Source organism: Embiotoca jacksoni, unplaced genomic scaffold (genome assembly GCF_022577435.1).
Source record: "Embiotoca jacksoni isolate LCO1_2020_lvr unplaced genomic scaffold, fEmbJac1.0.p SCAF_25, whole genome shotgun sequence".
Classification (NCBI taxonomy): domain Eukaryota; kingdom Metazoa; phylum Chordata; class Actinopteri; family Embiotocidae; genus Embiotoca; species Embiotoca jacksoni.
Genome location: NW_027185376.1, coordinates 1,666,799 through 1,675,182, shown reverse-complemented (window position 1 = coordinate 1,675,182; position 8,384 = coordinate 1,666,799).

Below are 8,384 nucleotides of genomic sequence, written 5' to 3'. Positions count from 1 at the left end.
ACTGAGCTGTACACAGACGTAACGACAAGAGAAGCAGCCTTTAGACCGAATGAACCCTGGTGGAGTGTGAAAGAATGTACCCGGCTTCAGCGTGTGAATTAACAGCCGTGGAGAAAGATGAGGGGTATCTAATTTCATACAACGCATATATTATGATATTACGCTGGCCGAGTGAGCTCGGTTCACCGCGGGTTAAAGATGCACTAAAAAAAGTAGCGTGTTTAAAAAAAAAAAAAAAAAAAAAAAAATGGACAACAGGGTATTAAAGTTAGGGCTACCCACCATTGAAAAATGCCTTGTCATTCATGCACAAATTTTAGTGCCAAGGCTTCACAGTAACGCATTTTTGCTAAATTTCCTCATTAGCCTTAGAGAGCAAAAGCATTTACTATACGTAGCATGGGAGGCGCTCACAGATAAAAAAAAAAAATCACTTGGTTTCAACTTAAGGAAGTAAAACTTACATTAGAAGACCTTATTTCACTCGTTTCAAGCTCATTTTCAGTCCCATACCTGTCCGAGTTGTGTGCAGCCAGCTGGCTACCACGTGAGGCGTTTAGGGAACATCGGTAAATTGTACCATCTCGCGATAGCTTGCACGTGAGGCATTTAGGGACCATCTGTTAATTGTAGCATGAGTATATAACCTGGGTTACACTCTCCAACTCTAAAATGCATGAGAACTACAGATTTATACTGGAATGTTTTATGTCACTTAGTTTCTTCTTCGATTTTATGAAATTGGTAGGATGTAAAAAAAACCCTCAAAAGTTGTTTTGAGTGGCACGCAACAGGAACAGTCTTAGAACGGTTTGATTTTCCCTCGTATATGTACGTGAAAAGCAACAGCGGTAGTGACAGAAATGTATCACCCAACTGCAGTTGCCCTCAGCAATACAGACCTCTTAAATGTCTTTCAGCTCATTGTTTTGGTTTTAAGCCAGCGGCTTTACTATTTTTGATTCACATCCACTGCTCTTGTCAACAGACAAGGTTAGCAACTAGCCGGTGAACACAGTGACACGTTTGGCAACTAAACAGGGGGAAACATTTCGAGTCGCTCTATCTGCGATCTGTATCTCTGGACTATGCTTTACCGCCTGTCAGTCGAATCTGTCTATTACTGATCAGACATCAAAGGAGTTATAATGCAGCCGAATGCCCCACATTTTCTCTCAAAGGACACAAAAAAGAAGCCTCTTCCATGTAAGACAATTAACCCTGACCGCACACAACCACGCCGGCTAAACAAATCATAAAAATAGGTATGAGAGCCCAGGGGCTGATTGTTCGGCATCCTTTTTATGAAGCTGCCATAAAGGGATTCGGTCGCTCCATGATTCATTTGAAGTTCCTCAGAGTTTCTGCTTGTTAAAAAAAAACAAAAAAAAACAAGTGAAGATGTCTCAAGGTGGATCTTGTTATTCAGGGTGTGAGCGGCAGGGGTCATCGCCAAGGTGCAAGCGAGAGGTGCAGTGCAGTCTGGGTGCTAATCAGACTCGTCCTTCGGAGCAGCGTTTGACATTTCCCATCAACGCCGGCTCCCAGCTCGCTCGCTCTCCTCACCTGGGCTCTCTCTCAGGCACTCAGCTCCCAACCAGACTGTCTTCCAAACTCTGTTGACACAGGCAGGCTGCTCCGTCAGTCACTCGCCTCATTAACTCCTGCGGGGATGTTATTCCCTCTGCTACAGTTGTACACGCACGTGCCCTCGCGTACGCACACTCACATACGTCCACTGAGTCGAAGTTTCCCATTTGGAGGCAGTCAAGTGTTTGCCAGTTTGCACATTTTGACATGTTTTGACGTTTTGCTGCTCGTCTGAATTACTACAGCTGCAGGATTCACTGTTACCCTCTGATCAGATGAATTGATTTTGGAGTGTGTTGACAGGATAAGTGTGTATTTTTTTTTTTTTTTTTTATTTTTTTTTTTAATCTTGTCCGTTGGGATTATAGCTCAATAGATACATCACTTTCATAAGGAACTGTATTGAAATTATTAGAGGGAAGGAGGCTTCAAAAATGGGTAATGTATTTCTTTTGTTTTGTTGGTCTGAATTTTTTTGGGGGGTGGTGGTGGTGGTGGAGGGGGGGAGGGGGTGCTTAGTGATTGAACATGTTCTCTCCAGAGAGCACACCAGGTGTCACTTTGCAACAGCCGCTCCCAACTTCACACAAGGACACATTCGCTGCTTCTAGCGTAGCATTTGCTTCAGAAGTTAGAGGTCAGCGCTGGGGATGACGTCACACCTGAGTTCAAGAACAACAACTCGGAGAAGCCAGGTTAGCCATTGTTAGCATTATCAATTGATTACAACGCATTTCGTACATGAAAAAAAAGACTGCGGCAACATTTGCACAAACACAGGTTGGTCAGTGATGTGTGTACAACTGAGTTAATGAGACAAAGAAAACAGAAGTGCTGATAGCGAGTGTTACTACAGCTTTCACTGCTGTTGATGCCCAGAGCAGCCATCTTAGATTTTAAAGTCGGGGTTGGGAAGTTCGTCCGGCTTTCCAGAGTCGGAAATCCAACTTCCGGGGGCCAGTCCAGTTGAAATTTCTAAATAGGAACTGATGAACTTCTGAGTTCAAATGGAATCTAATTGTTGTTGTTGTTGTTGTTTTTAATTAAATTCAAGGACACCATCTTTAAAAATTATTTGTGCACACTTTTGGTTATTAAAGTCATAAATTTACTAAATTAGTAATAATTGTGATAATGCGGGGACGACGTTGCAGTAATGAGGTTATATAAATATACACTGGCCTTGATATCAAACATTTTTTTTGAAATATTCAGACAAAAGACACGATATGTACGTCTGAGGAAAAATATTTGAAATATGGTTTCTCGTCACTTCTGTTACTCACAAAAAGCATCGATCAGTACACAGACTGCTGTAGCGTATCTGACACAAAATGTATTGCCGCTTTCACTTTGAATCATCATCAAATATCCAGCCTGACAAAGATCTATGTCCATCCAAAGCCACAACTCATCATAAGATATGAGGCGGTGTCACTTTAGTTCAGCTTCCTTGTTCCTTCCATGCAATAACTTTGATCAGTGGCAGCAATTTCCTGGATTAGTAAAGTCTGACCTAACGCATGAAGCGGGATGGATATAAGTTGCTGTGGAACTGATCGCTATCAACTTTGATTTCACACAAACTGTGACACTGCAGATAGCACTGGCACTTCTCGCACCACCACTTCCTCCTTCTGATAAATTGGGACATTTGCGGTTGAAATTAAAGGGATAACTGCGAGCACAGGAAATGACATCACCAGCAGGTGAAAATAGAGTGTATTTAACCCAGAAGCCTAACAAATAAACTTCAGGGTATCGATTTGATGACAGACATGATGTTTTGAACCTTCGTATCATCAAGACAAATGAGAAAGAGCTGATTGAGGAGAGGAATGCCTGGGCAGCTTTTTATAATATTTTCAGTGACTATCAAGACACTCAAGTGGTTACTGTGGTCGGCATGGGTAGCGTAGTTGCCTGCTAACGGGGCGTGATGAAGCTTTCCTGCTGTTTGTTGTGTTCCTATTGCTCATTTTAGTCAGAAGGGAGTTATTATCGTCATTTTTGGGAGCCTGGGGTGAAATGGCACACACTCGAAGCACTCAGGGCTCATTAGAGAGATAGAATCAGTGTCCTCCCTTTAATGAAAGCGAACACTGAGGAGTTCATGTTGAAGCAGAGTGCTCATCTCTAAGAAGTATCTTTGCATAGCCGATACTCTCACATCAGTGTGATTAAGATTGATACTTCAGTCAGTTTCACAACTTCATGCATTTGAGTCATTGTTGGTGTTTTGATTCAGAGTGATTCCTGTAACCTTGTAGATCGACATATACAAACAGGACAACTGACACGGAAAAATATCACAGCAGCATCTGAGCTCATATTCAGACACTCATGCCACCAGGAGGATGCAATAATTTACTATCTTTCACAGATTTTCTAGAAGTGAGTATCAGCATCTAAATGCCAGAGAGACTGATGCTCTGCAGCAGCCCAGTCTCACATCACATTGCGTAATAGCTACGTGGGTCCACAGCACAAGACGTATTCGTTTCACAACGACGGCTATAAAATTGTGAGGTGCCTGCATTTGTGACGGAAAGACGGAAGTCAGTCAGGGGACGTTGTATAAATAGTAACAAAGTCCACGTCGGTAGGAGCTGGGGTTGGTTGGATGAATCAAACACAAGACTTTCACCCATGAAGAATGTTGTACAAATTCATGAGAAAGTAAAAAAAAATCTATGTGGATTTCTTTAGTAAAGCAAGTAATCTTGCATAACACATTTAATTTACATACGTAACATCATTTTTGTACATAGCAAGTAACGTACTTATTCTAACCCAAACAGTAACTTTTTCCTCCATCTAACGTAGCTGTTAGACACAATCATCCCACAAACTAGTGCTACAACATTGTAAAAAATATTCATTCACTTTTTTGCTGAAAATTTGATTGACGCTACTCTCTTAACGGTCCTTTAAATTTGAAACAGAGGGAGGAGAGACCTTAGGTTAAGTTTAGGTTACATTAGGTTAGGTTAGGTTAGGTTAGGTTAGGTTAGGTTAGGTTAGGTTAGGTTATCTTAAATTTGGTTAGATTATATTAGGTTAGGTTAAATTAGGTTAGGTTAAGTTAAATTAGCTTAAGTTTGGTTAGGTTATATTAGGTTAGGTTAGGTAAAGCTAGGCTAGGTTGGAATGGGGTGGGTTAGTTTAGGTTTTAGGAAGGTCCGGTTAGGTTAAATTAGTTTAGTTTAGGTAGGGTTAGGTTACATTAGATTACGTTAGGTTATGTTAGGCTTAGGTTTGTTTAGTTTAGTTTAGGTTCATGTAACCACAATAACTTTCTGTAGAGTTATTAAAAGAAGTCAACTGAAATAAGACACATGTACTGCCAAGAAAATGAAACTAACATGCTTACTTATTCTCAAAAAAAAGTGAAATAATGCCATCCCAGTGCCATTCACTTTTCTTGAAGAAACATCTCGAGCTAACAGCAGACAAAACAACTTGGTTCATGTAAATTCTTGAGAGTGTCTCATCAGAAACTCAGCACAGTTATGTCTGAAAGTAAACACTCACACATAGTGTCAATATCCCTGAGCCCCTCCCTTCTCCGTCACCGTTGCCTAAGATTGTGATGGTGTTGCACTACATGGTGGCCAGCTGACTCACCTGGTGGAGTATCGCACGAACACTAGCCCCCCACTCTCCACTCACTCACCTCCTTCCCCTCCCACCGAGTTCACCCTGCCCTGCAGTTCAAAGTGATTTTGCCTGTCTAGCCTTGGCGTTTAATGTTTAAGTATTGGGAGCGGCTGGAGAGTGCAAATAAAATGCCTTTACAGACTGCGGGGCACGCTGAGGGCTGTGATTCTAGATACTGTATTGTGAAATTTCCATTGTACTTGACAGATTAGCTTTAGGGCACCTGAATCTGCTCAGCTCAATTTTGACTCTTTATTTGTGCATAATGGTTGATGCGTGCGGCTTAAATAAACCATTTAGAGAAAGATCATTCAAACTTCATTACTCTGACAAAAGAATACACATGTTCATGGGATAGATGACAACATGTCCGTGCTGTAAACTGTTTGTCAAAAGTTCAAAACCGGATAAAGGTTTGAATGCAAACCCCACCTGCAAGGAAAAAAAAAAAAAAAAAACCACAAAGAGTTGTGGTGGGGCCGGCTTTCTGTTGGGCTGGAAGAAAGGAAACTCTATTTGCAGCAAAGGAAAACAACACAGAAAGCCTGACACTACTTATATGTTTGTGCGTGATTATTCTGTAGTCCTAATCCGTCTAACAATGTTACAAAACATTCAGACAGGAGGAGGCTTTAAAGCAGTAATTGGGGGGACTTAAACCAGTTAAACTCCCCTCAAACACTTCTAGTTGCATCTCGCTCGTGCTTGATCGAGACTGTGGCACAAGAAATCAAACATGGGTGTGGATTTAGTCTGATTCTAAACATATCTCATAATTCCTTTGAATTTCAACTGAGGAGGGAGTCTTTTAAAGAAGCATGGTGTCGCGGAGCGGGTGAAGATGTATCAGAGTAGAAAGAGGGATACATGTGAGGTCTGTGCATTTTTAGGGGGGTGCAGTGTTTGATGGGACACGGAAGGAGCCAGAAACCGATGACTCACTGGCTGTTTTCACGCCTCACACTGGATTAGCCATCACATGCAACAGGCTTCTTAATATGAATTGTGTAACGCCCTCAATTCCCCTGAATTGTTTCTTAAAATTAGCCTCTGTTTTGCTGTGTCACCTGCATATACAAAACCAAAGTCAATGTAAATAAAAGAAGAACAGAATGTTACATAGTGGCATAAATATGGGATCTTAGTCTGTTTGTTTTAAGGTGTCTGAGGTTTGTTTTTTTGTACACAGCTTCGAGATAAGTTCTCAAATAAAAGTACATACACCAAATTGACCTTAGATACTTTAATCGTCTAAACTGTCTGCAGTGATTTCCTTTGCCTTTAGTTTCAAACTCCGCCTATCTGGCACTGGAAGAGGCCAAAACCAAACATTGAAGTGTAATGTTTGCAAATACTATTTGCCCCGGGTCTGGCTGAGAGATTGTTGGTTTCCTCTGAGGGAGAAACTCAAGTTCAAACCCATCAGCACACCTTGCTCTTTAGGCTGCATAATTCATAGCCCTTTCTGTATTATTCATTTCAACTGGCATCAAATTTGGTCACTTGGGGTATTCAAAAAAGCCCCTGACAGTCTCTATTATTATTATTATTATTATTATCATCATCATTAATATTATTAACACAACTACTACCTCCCTCCTGTGTCCTTCACAGGGACTGAGACCTCTGAGGGCTCTTCCTCTCCCTTGTGCGTTTGAGGCATCCATGTGGCATGCTAGGATTTATCTCAGAGCTGTGACACCTGAACCAACACTCTGACCCGGGGCCAAGCAGTGCCTCTGGTGTCCCTCAGGGCACCACAACTGCTGTCAGCTCCGTGTTAACACCTCTGCAGAGGCAGCCGCTGAAATGTGTCTAAGGAAGACATCTTAAGAATCTCCATGACATACAGCAAAAACAGAGGGACTTCAGCGATGTGCAGACTGAAAGCTGGGAGTATAGGATCTTTCTCTGGGCTGTAGAGCAGCATGCCAAGTGCACAAGCCATCTTTTGGCCAAGATTTAGCGCTCACAGTCTCAGGGAGCCGCAGGTAGTCTCACCTGCTCTGGTTGGTGCCACAAGCCTGGCACAGACTGAACAACACCAGACTGGAGGTCAGCCAGAGTGAGGTTTAATGAGACCGAAGCCACACCAAAGGCTGGCATATCTGTCCTCACTTCAGAGCACCTGTGCCACACTGTCTGTGTGATGAGAGCTGAAGTTGCCCCACAACAGCCCTTCTTCCTGTAATTACTCTTTGTTATCACACAAATAATTCCCCCCTCTGAAACATTTTAGATATCTGTTTTTGTCTGGACTGATATGACTTCAATATGAATACAGCCGCCTTTTTTTTTTTTTAATGTCTGATGGTGCCATGCTGTTCTAATCAACAACAACACTGAAATATGTGTTAACCGGCTCTAACCACAGGAATAAAGCAATATGTGTCTGTTGAAACAACTGTGTCAAAACAACTCAAAAACGTTGGTTATTGAAAATATATTTTCACAAGGAGAATTAATGACAGTGTGTCATATCTGTCTGCTGTGAGGTCAAGAACGTGACTACGTTCTGCACTTATAAAGGAGTTCCAGTTACATGTCGGCCACTACCGTGAGCTCATTGATACAGTGGTTGCCACTGCTGAAGCTGTCATGTGTGGACTGTGGGAGAGCATACGGTTGATCCTTGGCCCTTAACACCCACAATCAGTACATTATACATACTAAGTAGGCTAATTCCAATAATAATTGGCTTTGGGTGAGTCGCACAGGCATCTAAAACACTTACTAAAGCCTCGTGTTGTAAGTCTGTTCCGCCTCGTTGCTTTGTGCGTACAAATATAGTGCGCAACAAGGGTGCACAGTGCGCGCACAGAATATATGTTTACGCAGGGTTATTTGTATTTTTTTTTTTAAATGTTACGAGGATTGGTGTAGTCTGAGTGGTGTCAAAATAGAATGTCAATTCTGATGTGTTTTCTAATATTTCATAAGACTTGCAATCACCTAAATGGTACGACGTGTCTCCAAAGGAATTTTCGTGCACATATTCACATTGGTATGCATGTGGTTTTACGGTGTAAACAAGGTTAGAGCTTATTTCAAATTTATATCCGCCTAAGTAATAATTTGCACAGTTATTCATACTGTTAATTATTTATTTTTGACGGATACGGGGTCACAGCGAA